Here is a 16,767-nt window from a genome sequence, read left to right on the forward strand (position 1 = left end):
ATAATAGCACGGAATTAAAATTGTCTTTCATGGAGTATTTTCCAAATCCCGAAAACGCAAATGATAATTAGATTTCAAATCCCTCCTATAAAGAAAATTTAGGAAAAACTACATCATTATCAATAAAAGATAAAGAAAATTTAATAGAATTATCATGTGACAGAACTTAAATGATAACTATGTTCAAAAATCAGCTTAAAGAGACTGAATTGTAATGAGTATGCTCTATCCAAGCAACATTAAATTTAATTGGTACTTACAGGTAGTTGAATGCTTAAAAGAAATTAATTTAGAAGATTTGGGCTCATTAGAATGCTTATATCAGAAACCAAATTTTTTTTAATAAAACAGGTAACATTTGCAATTAACTGATTTCAATAAAGTAAATAACTACGCTGCTTTTTATGTAAAGGAATTACAAAATGTTGGTCAACAATTCGAGGTGTGGCTATTAAATAACGAGACTATTGCTATAAAACATTTTATTTCAAAATGTATACATATTTAGTTATTATCACCTTCAATATACACCCCTCCCCTATCCCTACAACGCTCCATGCGAATTTACCATTGTTCGAAACAGTGCTGGAAGTATTTTTCTGTGAGCTCCTGTATGACGCGTGCCGCTTTTTCTTTCACAGCTTCATCGGACTGAAATCGTGTTCCTTTCAATGTAGATTTGACTTTGGGGGAACAGATAAAAGTCACACGGGGGCCAGGTCAGGCGAATAAGGGCGGATGGCCTAAAACTGGGATGTTGTACTTGGCTGGAAACGTCTTGTCAAGACAATGCAGTGTGAGCTGGCGCGTTTTTATGATGGAGAACCCCGTGACTTGTTATTGTTGATTAATTATAATCGATATTTTCATCCGTTTTAGACGTGGAAGGGCGACCCGGACGGTCATCATCTCCGACGCCTTCTCGGCCATCTTGGAAACGCTTGAACTACACAAAAAACTCGCGCACGTGATTAACATTTATCGCCATAAACTTCTTTTATTAAAAGATAAGTTTCAGTAGCGGTTTTACCCAGTTTCATGTGAAATTTCACGACAATTCGTTGCTCTACTGCATGTGGTAGTATTATGTTTTCAGCAAAACGAAACTAACACTTATTACACAAACGACGGTTCCGGTCAGACAGATTTCTCTACAAACACATGAGACGCTGCAATCGAAAGAGAAGGCTTTACGCTGCACAGCTGTCGGTCGTCAGGATTTGGCGCATGCATAGTTCTTCTGTAGTAGCATCAGTCTCGTTATTTAATAGCCACACCTCGTATTTAGATAAATTCATTTCTTTTCAAGTTTTATCAGCTGCCCAGTCTATGAAAGTGGGATTCTAACTCCATATGAACAAATATAATAATAGAAAAATATGTATGCAATTTTTAATTATTTAAAAAAAGTTTTAAAACTAAGATCTTACACTTTACAAAGTTTATAAGGTGAACATGAACTTGAACTATTCTGTAACAGATACATTGTATCTCTATACAAATAAAGATAATAATAGTAAAATAACCCACTCGGAATAATTTCACGAATTACTATCATTATTTACGAAACGGTACAATTTAGCATGATGTACTACCAAGTGGTACGCGAGCCAAAATAGATTACAGACTACTCAGATAAAAATAATCACGCTAGTGCATGTATCAATTAACTCTTTGGAGTTCGCCAGAAACAAAGCTCACACAACTACACAGTTATTGTTAAATTTGGGCTAGAAAATGTAAAACAAATGGCCACTAGGTTTTTAAAAGAATTAGGATCGAATCTTGTGGAGAATTTAGACGAAGATTTTTTTTTTTACATTAAAAATTTGCCTAATTGAATGGTGGCACTCGCTTAAGTTCACTAACCTGTGGAAATTAAGGAAGCTGTGCATCTGGACCATCACTCTGCAGCGCTATTAATGGCCTGCTGCGTGTTATAAAAGTTTTACACTGGTAAAACTTCTTTTTCTCGGCGTTCTCTTTGAACTAAAAGTGAAATAATGTCCCTGAATTTGCAAGATTCAAGACTATAAAGTTTCTTTCATATACAGGGTGACCAGAGTTATATGCTCCACCCACTTTTTTTTTAAAACGGCGAGAAATTTCGAAAAAATAGAAAACACGTATTTAATCATTTTTAGTCTAGTTTATTTTCAGTGATTGGCCCTAGGCATCATTAATATCAGTATCTATTTTTGAGCAGATATTGCAATTATTGCATTTAAAAAGCCTTGTAATCACAATGATTTGATTTGGAACAAAAATTCCTATGCTAAGAATAAGAAATGTTTAAAAAAATCATAAATATCTATATCTAAAATGCATTTTGAATTACGTGCTCTAAGAATAAACGAAGCCTTGAATGAACAAAGACTGGCGATTTATATAGCCTACTGCACTTGCGCAGATTTCTAGATTCTAGTTATGATTATTTGCTTGATAGTATTGGAAGTTAAAAGGATAGTATTTCATGAATACCTTCATGAATTGTTCAGAAAGATAAAGCGCGCATTAATCACATTATCGTTTTGAACTGAAAACCTTTGTTCATCAATTCTGGACAAGCATAATTGTTTCATTTCATTGCTTTCATTATTTGTTTGAAAATTAGTTCTTGCTGAATTTTTATATTATTTTTTGTACGGCAGAGATCATGGCTCTAATTGAAATAGCAAAAAAAATTGAAAGAACACTTTATTAGGTACTCCATCTTTCTTTATTCGCCATAAAAAATTATCCAATCAATCAAGAGTACTAGGAGATCTACTTATAATCTCGCTTTTTGATAGGTAATCCATACGTCACTTGCAAAAATAGTCTTGATATGTACAAACAATATCCTGTATTTCTGTCGAGAAATTGAAAAATATTATTTAGATTTTACTGCCGAAAATGTTATTAGAGCATTCCTCTGCAGTGAGGCATTTTCTAATTTCTTCTCTTGTCCTGTATTTAGCATGATACAGATAAGTCTGATATTCCGAGCAGTTCGTTAGGAGAAGTTTTATCGATATAAAGTTGAAGTTTCAGCCCGGCTACAGCCTTCCCAAATAAAACATCCACGCTACGCTATTGCTTAGTACTAGAGCACTAATCTAATTCTCTAATGGGCTACGAACAATAAGCAAAAGACCAAAGCAATTGTTATTAGCTCCAACTCTCTCCTCAAATCATTGGCTCCTCTTCCTAATCTTTTCCTCTGTAATATCCAAATAAAATATTCTTCCTCAGTGAAGAACCACGGTATCACTTTTGACCAAAAATCTTTCCTGGTTTTGTCCAATAACAAAATTCTCAATATCTTGGAATGTACCTGAACAGACAGAGAAACTAAACGATGCTGAAAACTTTGCACAAAAATAGCCGAACAGGCATCTCAAAGTTCAACATAAACAACAATCTTATACCTACTATTACTAAGACCGATCTACTAAGCCAGGGAATGTCAAACTCAATTTAAACCCGGGCCAATTGGTGCTGCAGGCTAGATTCACGTGGGCCACATCACATTTACAAAGCTTGTTGAATTTATATTCTGAAGTGAGGATTCAACAATCTGGATAGAATAATTATAACGCTTTATAAATATATTTATAAACCGGAAATTATTCTTTTCTTACCCGAAACTTGGCCAGCGATTTCCTCAGATACAGAGAGCAGTTGATAACCTCCTGGCTAACCTGGCTTATGTGCCAGAGGAGGCACCTTTAAAGGTGCTGCACAAGTTGAGTAAAGTGCATTATTTGATAAATTAAAGGAATAAGTTTGATCCTTTACATGAAAGATATTGATCACTTAAATATGTGGTTTCCAATTTTTTTTTGGTAATTAAACGCAACTCTCCCAAAATTTCCAAATAATTATTAAACCTTCTGGTTTGTAACAGATGTAAAATTAATTTTTAGCCATTTTGTGTATGCTTGAGAACATCTAAAGCTCTTAACATTTGATTTTTCTTAGAAAAATCACTCGGAAAACTACTTATTTCCTGATATTAAGAAAAATACTAGCTTTACTGCCGTGGCAATATTTTCAGTAGAAAGGGGATGAAAAAATACATAAAAATGACCTATCGCGTGCTCTTCTTTCTCTTTGATAACTAGTTAAAAAATTGAAATATGATTAATAAATACCAGATTTTGAAATGGTCTAGCACGTTTAATTTTAAAGATATCGAATTGCGATTTCCGGTTTCTTTCATAACTTTTTATACTCTTTAAAAGTGTGTATATGAAAGTGGGGGTCAACTGCAAACCCTCACTTTTGGTCACGCGTCTGCCGCGTATGCGCTCAGGAATCTAAAATCAAGTCACATATACTGAAACTAGAGGAGACGGGCAACAAATTTTTCCTCTACCATTTTTTGCTCAGATTAACCGTTTAAGCATGAAATGCATTTGAGCCGTCTTAAAATGAACACCCTGTATAATTGTATTTATAAAACTAAAATTATTCTTTTTTTACCCGAAACTTGGCCAGCGATTTCCTCGTACAAGTTTTGCTATATCTGGATTCAAAGAGAACGTAAAGATATATTTCGGGGAATTCCTACTATTTTTTGTCTTTTAAAACCGGAATCATTCTGGAATACTCCATTTAGAGTGGCAGACATATCGCTTCCAAACTTAGTCAGCGTGTTTATAGTACAAGCCCGCAGGCCTCCAGGTAAGGCCACTGGGCCACGTGTATACTCCGTCTTCAGTAGCTAAAGGGTTAACGAGAGAGGGGCATTGTGTGGTACGGTAGTGCCCGACTCTTCTAAGCGCTATTTCCTTCATAACAATTTTTCTCTATTTTCATTTTATTTCAGAACAAATTGGGCCACAAAAAAGCGAGTTTGACGCCACTGTACTAAACATTCCAATTCTTTACGTATCCATTCATTGATATCAAAACTGCTTCAAAAAATTATTCTGTGTACTAAATCGAACTGGCTATAATTCTTTTTTGTAAATGATCTAGCAACATCTCATTTTCTTAAATAGCATTCGTGTTCAGTAGGTCGCCCTAATTCTTTAGTTTTACAGCTTTTGTCTTCCGCACAACCTGGTAATATTGCAAGGCGATTGAAGAGTAACGACTTCTTCATCTATACGTACCATGACAGTGAAATTGTGAGCAAGGTAATGGAGTGGCACCAAATGGTGCCTTCTCCAATCCAACATTCCGATGTGGTTCAACATTTATTGTATTGACTTGTTGGGAGAATTGCTAAGTTTCATTAAAAGAATAAAACAAATCAAAAAGATTGGTCAAAAACAGGATGCGTCTGTGATTGTAGTAAGCAGGACGTCCAGAGTCCTGAAAGTATTTGAAAAGCGGCAATGAATCCAGTAAATTTAATAATAAATCAAATTATTTGAAACCGTATCAGAGCGTTAGAGGTGGTGGACATAAATTAAACACTGATGTTGGGCTGTACCAACAGACAGAACGGCCATTAGCCTACTCCGCAAACAGTGGCTAATCCCTACATTAGCTCTGGCAAGCCTGCGTTTATAGAAGATACTTGCTGATCCCTTAGCACTATCTAAAAATCCACATTCAATTTTAAAATCTAACAAAAACGTTGTGGAGTCCAAGGGTCATTTGGTCTTCAGGTCTTCAGCAATGAGCAAGCAATTTGTCCCTACTATTCTGTTCAATGACTCTTCTAAACCGTTACCATTTTACTCAACCGTTTTTCTCAAAAACGCTTCTAATGTACTAATTTTAAATAAAAGGTGTTCATTTAAAGACGGCTCTGAGCTAAAAATTGTAGAGGAAAAATTTGTTGCCCGTCACCTCTACTTTCAGAATATGTGACTTGATTTTAGATACCTGCCCGCATACGCGGCAGACGCGCGTCTAAAATTAAGGATTTGCAGTTGACCCCTATTTTCATATACACAGTTTTAAAGAGTATAAAAAGTTATGAAAGAAACCGGAAACCGCAATTCGATATCTTTAAAATTAAAGGTGCTAGTCCATTTCAAAATCTGATATTTATTAATATTTCAATTTTTTAACTTGTTATCAAAGAGAAAGAAGAGCACGCGATGGGTCATTTTTATGTATTTTTCATCCCCTTTCTACTGAAAGTACTGCCAAGGCAGTAAAGCTAGTATTTTTCTTAGTATCGGGAAATAAGTAGTTTTCCGAGTGATTTTTCTAAGAAAAATCAAATGTTAAGAGCTTTAGATGTTCTCAAGCATACACAAAATGGCTAAAAATTAATTTTACATCTGTTACAAACAAGAAGGTTTAATAATTTTTTGATTAACAAAAAAATTGGAAACCTCCTGCCACATATTTAAGTGATCAATATCTTTCATGTAAAGGATCAAACTTATTCCTTAATTTATCAAATAAGGCACTTAACGCAGCTTGTGCCTTCAAAGGTGCCTCCTCAGGCTCGCAAGCCAGTTTAGCCAGGAGGTTATCAGTTGCTCTCTGTATCTGCGGAGGCACCTCTCTGTGATATATATGTATATATCGGTTCATGCGTTTAGGCGCTTCGTTGTTTACAAAAAAAGGTAACAAGACGAAGATGAAGAAGTAGAACAATTTTTGAAAATGCCGATTTTTGCTCATTTTCAGCAACTTTTTTGTCAAAATCTATTAGATCTGGGTTGTTGCAAAAAAATTAAAGTTATAAAGGAAGATTTGCCCTATATTTTAAAGAAAATTTGAGAATTTTATCTTTTATAGAAAAAGAGAAAAAAATTGACTAAATTGGGTATTTTTTAACGTTACAGTTTTTTCGTGCACTTTTTGACGATCAACCCTTATACAACTGTTCTACCGGACAGTTTAATTACACAGATTTTTCCAATAATGTCTTACAATTACTGACAACTCGAATGTGCACTGGGCAATAGTTTAAAATAAGACAGAGCTATCAGAATATTGTTTATGTTTAAAGGATAGAGATTTTAATAAAAGGTAATGTCATTTCAAACTAATGTTTGTCTAATAAACAGAGTCTAATGGTCATTAAATATAGTAAAGTTTGTAAAACGATAATGTTTGTTCCAGTCACTAATTATTACTGAGTACTTAACAATGCAGTGGTACCATCTGGCCGAACTAACAATAGGTGCAGTCCAGTCGATACATTTTAAAGATCCTTTAAGTGATTGGTTCAATAAGAGACGGGGTATCTACATTACAAATGAAGTCCGCCATAACCTCTCCGCCTAACAGCTCTGTACCAGCAAGACTAAGCACTACATAATCTAATGCACATACTTTCTTAAAACTTAAACGTTTTACTAAATCTTTACCTCTCTACTAAGTTTTATTTTATTTTTAAGGCGCAACAACATCTGAACTTATTGGCGGCCGGAGCTTTTTCAAGACAATATTCTTTCGTTACAGACATCATTGTCCATTATTGGACAGTGAGCAATAAGAAACTACTAGTAAGAGAAAAATCTAAAGGCTAGCAGCTGGATTCGAATCCAGATTCTCCCCTAATAGAGTCCAGTACACACTAACCACTGAAACTAATTCCTTCCCAATTCCGTTATTGTTACAGATTCAAAATTTTTGCGTAAACAACCATTTTACTCTTACCTAATTGTCAAGATTTCAATTTTGTAATTCCATTTAAAAGGTTTTCAAATTTCCAAACATGATTATTTCTTATTAACTTATGCAGTTCTTTAAACTTTAAACACAAAATGGGAAATGAAAATACGTCAGAACTTATTGTCATTTCTCGCTCAGATCTAAAAAAAAACGTAACTTTCTCGAAAAGATGCTCAAATAAAAATTATAGCGCAATTTGTAACCTCTGACTTCCATATTTTAAGAAACCCTACTTTAAAATTGAAAAGAGTTTTCAATGAATTTAAACAACTTGATAAACTAACACTGTAGAGTGCTCGTGAACACGTTTTCTAGCAAAACAAACGTAATTTCTCATACGAAGATATTAAGAATCCTGGAAAATGATATACCGTTAGAAAGCCCATTAGACAAGGAAACTTTTATAGAAAAAGTACCAGCACCTAGGTCTGGATAATGATCACATAAGGGCCTAATGAGTTTTCTTAAAAAATTTCGATTACTTTTATTTTTCCAGTATTCGGAGAAAGATTGAGGCTGTTTGGAGAATAACTTATGCTTCGAAATGGTATCAGTTTTATAGAAAATTTATCTGTCTTTCTAACCGTGTCATCAGAATCGAATTCGGATTAAAACTTTCTGAGTAATAACATTTTTATTGGTAAAAAAAAGTAATGATTTTAGAAAAAAAAAATCTTTAAAGTGACGTCACTCAAGAACAGTGGAAAATATGAAGTTGGCCAATACGCCATTGAACTCCACTTTAGATGTACTACAACACAGTAGGCCTATGGACAATACTTACTGGTTCACCCTGTATATTAGTTGTTAAAACCAATTTTAAGTAAAATTGCAAAATTAACTGCCGATGGATATCTTCGTCATAAACAGATAACTGGTTGACATGTAATTCAAAATTAGAAGTTAAAAGGGAAATTGGCCTATTGGATATACCACTTTAAAAATAAGAATTATTTAGTTTTTTATTCGACCAGGTTGAATAATATTGAAGTCGACTGTATTTTTTAGTACAAACTTTTTAGTTTCGAGAAATCTTAATTTATGTAAACTGAGGCTACAGAAAGTTTTATGAGCAGATTTTTCTGCTTATGTTGGTATAATTGAAATTAGAACTAAGCTTTGAGAAAGCAGGTGGTAGGGGTTAGAGGGAAGGTAATTCTTGAAGCCGCAAGAAGTTTAGCTTCGACAAAGAGGCCAGGCCAAGGCTTTACAGAAAGTTCTGTGGCTTGAATAGCAGCAGAACAAGAGCTTCTCCCATTTCTACTTATTAGAGATAAATGGGTCTGATTTGAACAGTGCCCGGGTATTATAGCATGGGGTTCTATACTCGATAATAGTGTGACTTTCAGCATTGTGTGCGTTCTCACGGGCGGAGCACCATTAATTCTATATAGAGACAATAATGGCTTATTGACGCAAACAAAACCAGTAATAAATAATGGCCGCTAATATGAACCGAGTGGAAGCTAAATCTGTAGCCTACCGTTAGCTCTGGCCATCATTCTAACCTACTGCTAAAAAATAGCTCTGTCAAAACATTACAATACCACCTACAGTATAAAGAGCTAATTCTCATGTGAACACTAGCACAAATTTCTTTTTACTCCAATATAATTAAATGATAAATCTCCTTACAGCCGTTTAGTTTCCCTCATACAGAAATTGGTCGTATACGAGGTGTGGCTATTAAATAACGAGACTGATGCTGCTAGAGAAGTACTATGCATGCACCAAATTCGTAAAGCCTTTTCTTTCAATTGCAGCGTCTCACGTGTTTGTAGAGAAAATCTGTCTGACCGGAACCGTCCGTTTGTGTAAGAGGTGTTTAGTTTCGTTTTGCCGAAAACATGATTACTACACATTGTAGTAGAGCAACGAATTGTCGTGAAATTTTACATGAAACTTGGTAAAACCGTTACTGAAACTTATCTTTTATTTAAAAGAAGTTTTTGAGTGGTTCAAGAGTTTCCAAGATGGCCGAGAAGACGTCGGAGATGATGACCGCCTGGGTCGCCCTTTCACGTCCAAAACGTATAAAAATATCGATTACAATTAATCAACATTACTACCGTGAGGTTCTTGCTCAACTCCTGCTGAAAGAGTAAGGAAAAAAACTACCCGATTAGTGGAAGAACAAGTCACGGGGTTCTCCATCAAGACAAACGTGCCAGCTCACACTGCCATTGTCTGTCAAGACGTTTCTAGCCAAGTACAACATCCCAGTTTTAGGCCATTCGCCCTTATTCGCCTGAGACCTGGTCCCATGTGACTTTTAAACTGTTCCCCAAAGTCAAATCTGCATTAAAAGGAACACATTTTCAGTCCGTTGAAGCTGTGAAAGAAAAAGCGGCACGCGTCATATGCAGGAGCTCACAGAAAAAGACTTCCAGCACTGTTTCGAACAATAGTAAATTCGCATGGAGCGTTGTAGGGATAGGGGAGGGGTGTATATTGAAGGTGATAATAACTAAATATGTATAAATTTAAAATAAAATGTTTTATAGCAATAGTCTCGTTATTTAATAGCTACACCTCGTAGTTACTTAAAAAGTTACTGGGTTGGTACCCACTATAAATACAACTAGTCACTTGCCTCATCTACAGGGTCTTTTGCATACCCTTTAATCTTTGCTGCAGCCAACAATTCAAAAACCACTTTGGCTAATCCTTTACTGTTTCAGCATCCTCCCTTCTTTAAGGACACTATAGTTGTAAGGTTGAGGCCCTTCTTTTTTGGGTTTCTGCAGGCTTGAGACTGTTTGGGACATCATGAGATTCATTTGATTGGACAGGCAAGGTTTTATTAGCGAGATTGAGACCTAGTCAAAGGATATCCAAATTTCCTCTTAGGCTACCGCTTAATTAACACTGTATTGCCAATGCTAGAACTTAGTCAGTTATTTTATTACCAATGTGGAGTCATATTGACTCCATAATTTATTTTTATCTTTTTTTATATTGATTTCAATTTTAATAATTAAATTTGCATTAAAGGATGAGAAAGAATAGGAATTAAGAACGAAAAACCAAAATTTTGTCCACAAATCGGCTTTAACATTTCACGCAGAAGGAATTAACTTCAACTTAGGATCGCAGTAATTTCAGTATTTTCTAGAACCCTGCTTGACTGCCTTCTGATCAGGGACTTTTTCATTTTTTTAATTACATTCACTATTTTCTCAATTTCTGTGCGCAGTTGACACGGATCGGAAATTCCCCAATTCGATGCAAGTTTTTGCTACAATTCGGACAGAAAATCAATTCACGAAAGAGGCTTTTTTTTTGCCTTGATACTTTCTATGAAAATTTTGTAAATTTATCAAATAAGCATTTAGGCAATAATATGGAGTCAAGTTAATGACAGAAAATCTACTTATATTACCAATCAGGAGTCAAAATGACTCCAATATATACACGTGTAATGCCAATCTGGAGTCAAAATGACTCTTATGATTCAAGTAAACTAATCTTCTTCTTCTTCTTCTTCTTCTTAAATGGCGCTACAACTCATGAAGAGTCTTGGGCAGCCGCCCTCCAGTTACGGAATCTAAGCATTGCCAAAGCATCTCTTGCCACCCAGTCTTGCCATCGCGTTCTTGGTCTGCCTACCCTCCAGGGACCCTTTTTCGCTGCCCTCCATAATTTTTTTGGGTATTTCTTCATCCCCCCATCCTTGCCACGTGCCCTCCTGCCAATCGCAGTCTTCCGAGTTTTATAATTTTGAAGATATCCGGTTCCTTGAACAAAGCATATACCTCCCGGTTTTTCCTGATCCTCCAGTTCTGTCCATCACGTACAGGGCCATAAATTCTACGGAGAACCTTCCACTCGAATACCGCCAAGGACCGCTCATCTACTTTTGATATGGTCCATGGTTCGGAGCCGTATATAAGCACTGGCCGGATCAACGTCTTGCACATTTGAATTTTCGTGCTAAGCTTGCTTTTGATGTACTTTACTAGGCCAAAATAGCACCTATTCGCGGCCATAATTCTTCTTTTAATTTTCAGGCTCTCTTGATTTTCACTACTAACTTGGGACCCTAGATAGCAAAACTCGTTAACCGTCTCGAATTTGTAGTGCGCAATCGTCAGCTGCTGTTCCTGCCAGTAAACTAATCTGCAAAAAAGGAAACTAAGAATTCCACGGTCTTCAGCTCGTGACTATCAAATGGTGAGAGAGTGGGGATAGCATATCTAAGAGCATTTTGGGATAGCTATGAGATGTGGGGAAACATTCCTATTTTTGTTTTAGTCAAATTGACTCCGGATTGGCAATGCAGTGTTAAAAATTTTTTCTGTAACTTAACTAATTCACAGTAAATTAAGAAAATAAATTTGGCGTAAAGATGGAGTTGTTGTTTTTATTTTGACCGAATCTCTCGTTATTTCAATCCTAAATATTAATAGTTTCATATAAAATAACGTTGTTTGAGGTGCCGATAGTGTTAGCAGTGAAGCTCAAACGGTTTGAAGAATAATGAAACAACTGAAAGTTAGCCATACTGCAATATTATGGTCGGTTTAAAGCGGCTGGAAAGGTGTAAAAAAAAATTCAAAAGGTAGGTGGCTTATAATTTCAACGATCGGCAAAAATGGTCACGTTGTTACGCTTCAAACTTTCCTCTAGAATAAGGAGGCACAGCAATGCAAGAAGCTAGTTGTCCAGGGACAAGGCGGAAGGCGGGTTATGGAAAGGAAATTCAAGAAGGAAACAAACTTCAGAGTTCAAAATAAACTTGGGCGCCTCGTAATAACTTTTTTTTTTGTTTTTTATGAGGGTCAAATTTACGAAATCCCGTAAAATAATAATTTCGCTTTATGATGGACAGCAATAGCGTAAAATATTTTATATTAATAATAAAAACAATAATAATAAACTGAATTACAAAAAATAATAATAATAATTAAAACTGTCCGGTAGGACAGTTGTATAAGGGTTGATCGCCAAAAAATGCACGAAAAAGCGTAACATTGAAAAACACCCAACTTTGACAATTTTTTTTCTCTTTTTCTATAAAAGATAAAATTCCCAAAATTTTCTTTAAAATATAGGGAAAATCCTTTATGACTGTAATATTTTTGCAACAACCCAGATCTAATAGATTTCGAGAAAAAAAGTTGCCAAAAATGAGCAAAAACGGCATTTTTTTCAAAAATCTTTCTTCTTGTTATTGCTGTTGTTGTTACCTTTTTTCTCTACTAGGTAGCGCCTAAACGCGCTAACCGATTTTCATGAATGAGGTGTCATTCGATTCGGAAATTTATGTAGATTTGCCATTTTTGGGGTCTCAAAGCTGTAAATTGAATAGGAGGGGAGTTAGTCCCGTGTATTTGAGGCCCCCCTCCAAAATTATTATTACTAATTACTCTGTAAATCTTAGCCCGATTTTGATAAAATTTGGCAGGATGAAAGGGGTTAGGGCTCTTCTACGTACCATTAAAGCGACGTTCTGGTTCTTACACCTATTAAGGGGAAGTTTTGCAGTCATTTAAAATTATCGTTTCGTGAATCTATTTTCTTGAATGAATGGTTTAAAAAGTGTTGTAGATTTGCAGTTTTATAGGTCTCTTTGCTGTGTATCTTTAGTAGAGGAGTTTACCCCACGCAGGTCAGGCCCTCTCTAAAACCATCAACCCTTATACTTAACTTTTAAAACTGTAAGTTTTTGTTAATAAGTAATAATAGTAACAGAGAGGAGCCTTACATACATGGGGCTATCACCTCTTCCATTGCATATACAGCGTCTAGTTCCCCAAAAGGCATTTCTACATAAAATTTCAAATCGAATGACATCTTATTCGTGAAAATCGGTTAGCGCGTTTAGGCGCTACCTAGTAGAGAAAAAAGGTAACATCAACAAGAACAAGAAGAAAGATTTTTGAAAAAAATGCCGTTTTTGCTCATTTTTGGCAACTTTTTTTCTCGAAATCTATTAGATCTGGGTTGTTGCAAAAATATTACAGTCATAAAGGATTTTCCCTATATTTTAAAGAAAATTTTGGGAATTTTATCTTTTATAGAAAAAGAGAAAAAAAATTGTCAAAGTTGGGTGTTTTTCAATGTTACGCTTTTTCGTGCATTTTTTGGCAATCAACCCTTATACAACTGTCCTACCGGACAGTTTTAATAAACTGAATTACAAAAAAATAATAATAATAAGTGAATGAAGCCAATAGTTGGGTTTGAAATTCTCAATTCAAAATAGAAAACAAGTATGTCCAAACCACGCTTAGCTGTAGAACCCATCAAGTATTTTCTTTGATGAATCTAATTCTTTCAACTATGTTTTATTTAAACTATATTCTAACGCTAATCAAGGAAAAAAAGAAAATTCAGGAATTACCTTCTGAGATTTCCTTCAACTAAAAAACTTAGAACATGTAAAACAGGCGGTGTCAAACTCGCGGCCCCCGAGGTAATTTTTTTGTGGCCCACTTTGTCCAGAAATAAAATGAAAATAAAGAAAAATTGTTATAAAGGAAATAGCGCTTAGAAGAGTCGGAGCACTACCGTATCACACAATGCCCCTCTCTCGTTAACCCTTTAGCTACTGAAGACGGAGTATACACGTGGCCCAGTGGCCTTACCTGGAGGCCTGCAGGCTTGTACTATAAACACGCTGACTCAGTTAGGAAGCGATATGTCTGCCACTCTAAATGGAGTATTCCAGAATGATTCGGATTTTTTAAAAGACAAAAAGAAGTAGGAATTCCCAAATTATCGGGTTGGTAAATAAGTTCGTTCGGTTTTTATTTTGGTACAGATTAATTCCGATTTTCTTTTTTTTATTCTCGGCGCAAGCGCAGAACTCGATTGTTCATTTGAAAGATTATGTTAAGCTTAACCTTTCTATGGATTTCGGTTTAACAAACATTACTATTGTGCTTGCTGCTTAGCTGTAAAGATGGAAGAAAATAAAGTGCATTTTCGTCATATTTTGCTCTATTATTTTAAAAAGGGCAAACGAGCTGCAGAGGCTCATAAAAAGATATGTTGTGTTTATGGTGATGATGCCCTAACAGAATGTGTCTGCCAAAAGTGGTTTGTCAATTTCTGTTCTGGAGATTTTGACATTAATGATGCGCCCCGCTTCGGTCACCCGACTGAGATTATTTCAGATGATGTCAAGAGCGTAATTGATAAAGATACATGCCAATCGGTGAGAGAGAGAGCAATAGCACTTAAACATATCCTATACGAGCTCCAAAAATCATTTACGCCGGCTGGGATACGTTTCTCGGCTCAATTTTTGGGTACTGCATGAATTAACCGACGCCAACTTAGCCACTCGCATATCCATTTGCGATTCGCTGCGGAAACGTCAAGAAAATGCCCTATTTTTAAAGCGGATGGTAACGGAAGATGAAAAATGGATCGTCTACGATAATGTAGTGCGTAAAAGATCATGGAAGCACTGCAGTGAGCCGCCGCAAACAAGCTCGAAGGCGGAATTGCATCCGAAGAAGATTATGCTCTCCGTATGGTGGGATTATAAAGGTATCATCTATTACGAGCTGTTACCGTCAGGCAAAACAATTGATTCAACCGCATACTGCTAGCAGTTAACCAAACTGGACCATGCAATCCGCACAAAACGTCCTGAATTGGCAAATCGCAAAGGTGCCGTCTCCCAACACGACGACGCCAGACCGTATGCGTCATTGACCACTCGGAATAAACTGCTGAGATGTTTTGCCTCATCCTCCTTATTCACCGGACCTGGCACCTTCTAATTATCATTTATTCTGATAGTTGAAGAACTCCATGAACAGAAAAACTTTCGATAAAGAAAAGACTGTCAAAAAACATTTTGATTGGTTTTTCGACGATAAGCCACAGACGTTCAACGAACGTGGTATAATGAAGTTGGTGGAAAGATGGCAAGAAGTTATCAGTAAGAATGGTCAATATATAATTGATTACAATTTATTCTGTGTATCAAAAAAATTGTTATTTATTCCACCGAATAAACCAACGAACTTATTTGCCAACCCTTCTCAGTCTTTGAATCCAGATAAAGCAAAACTTGTACGAGGAAATCGCTGGCCAAGTTTCGGGTAAGAAAAGAATAATTTCCGGTTTATAAATATATTTATAAAGCGTTATAATTATTCTATCCATATTGTTGAATCCTCACTTCAGAATATAAATTCAACAAGCTTTGTAAATGTGATGTGGCTTACGTGAATCTAGCCTGTAGCACCAATTGGCCCGGGTTTAAATTGAGTTTGACATCCCCTGGTTTAGTAGATCGGTCGTAGTAATGGTAAAATTGTTGTTTATGTCGAACTTTGAGATGCTTGTTCGGCTATTTTTGTGCAAAGTTTTCAGCATCTTTTAGTTTTTCTGTCTGTTCAGGTACATTCCAAGATATTGGGAATTTTGTTATTGGACAAAACCAGGAAAGATTTTTGGTCAAAAGTGATACCGTGGTTCTTCATTGAGGAAGAATATTTTATTTGGATATTACAGAGGAAAAGATTAGGAAGTGGAGCCAATGATTTGAGGAGAGAGTTGGAGCTAATAACAATTGCTTTGGTTTTTTGCTTATTGTTCGTAGCCCATTAGAGAATTAGATTAGTGCTCTAGTACTAAGCAATAGCGTAGCGTGGATGTTTTATTTGGGAAGGCTGTAGCCGGGCTGAAACTTCAACTTTATATCGATAAAACTTCTCCTAACGAACTGCTCAGAATATCAGACTTATCTGTATCATGCTAAATACAGGATAAGAGAAGAAATTAGAAAATGCCTCACTGCAGAGGAATGCTCTAATAACATTTTCGGCAGTAAAATCTAAATAATATTTTTCAATTTCTCGACAGAAATACAGGATATTGTTTGTACATATCAAGACTGTTTTTGCAAGTGACGTATGGATTACCTATCAAAAAGCGAGATTATAAGTAGATCTCTTAGTACTCTTGATTGATTGGATAATTTTTTATGGCGAATAAAGAAAGATGGAGTACCTAATAAAGTGTTCTTTCAATTTTTTTTGCTATTTCAATTAGAGCCATGATCTCTGCCGTACAAAAAATAATATAAAAATTCAGCAAGAACTAATGCCTGTAGCGCGCTCGCTTGAGTCTTAATCTTAATTTTAATGAGAATATGAAAATAAATTTTAAAATTAAAATGACATTTTAGTTTTATAGATTCAAATCATTTAAATAATTGCGAGAATTTTT

This window comes from Rhodnius prolixus, unplaced genomic scaffold (genome assembly GCF_049639745.1).
Source record: "Rhodnius prolixus isolate KJV_2025 unplaced genomic scaffold, Rpr scaffold_28, whole genome shotgun sequence".
In the NCBI taxonomy this organism is placed as follows: Eukaryota; Metazoa; Arthropoda; class Insecta; order Hemiptera; family Reduviidae; genus Rhodnius; species Rhodnius prolixus.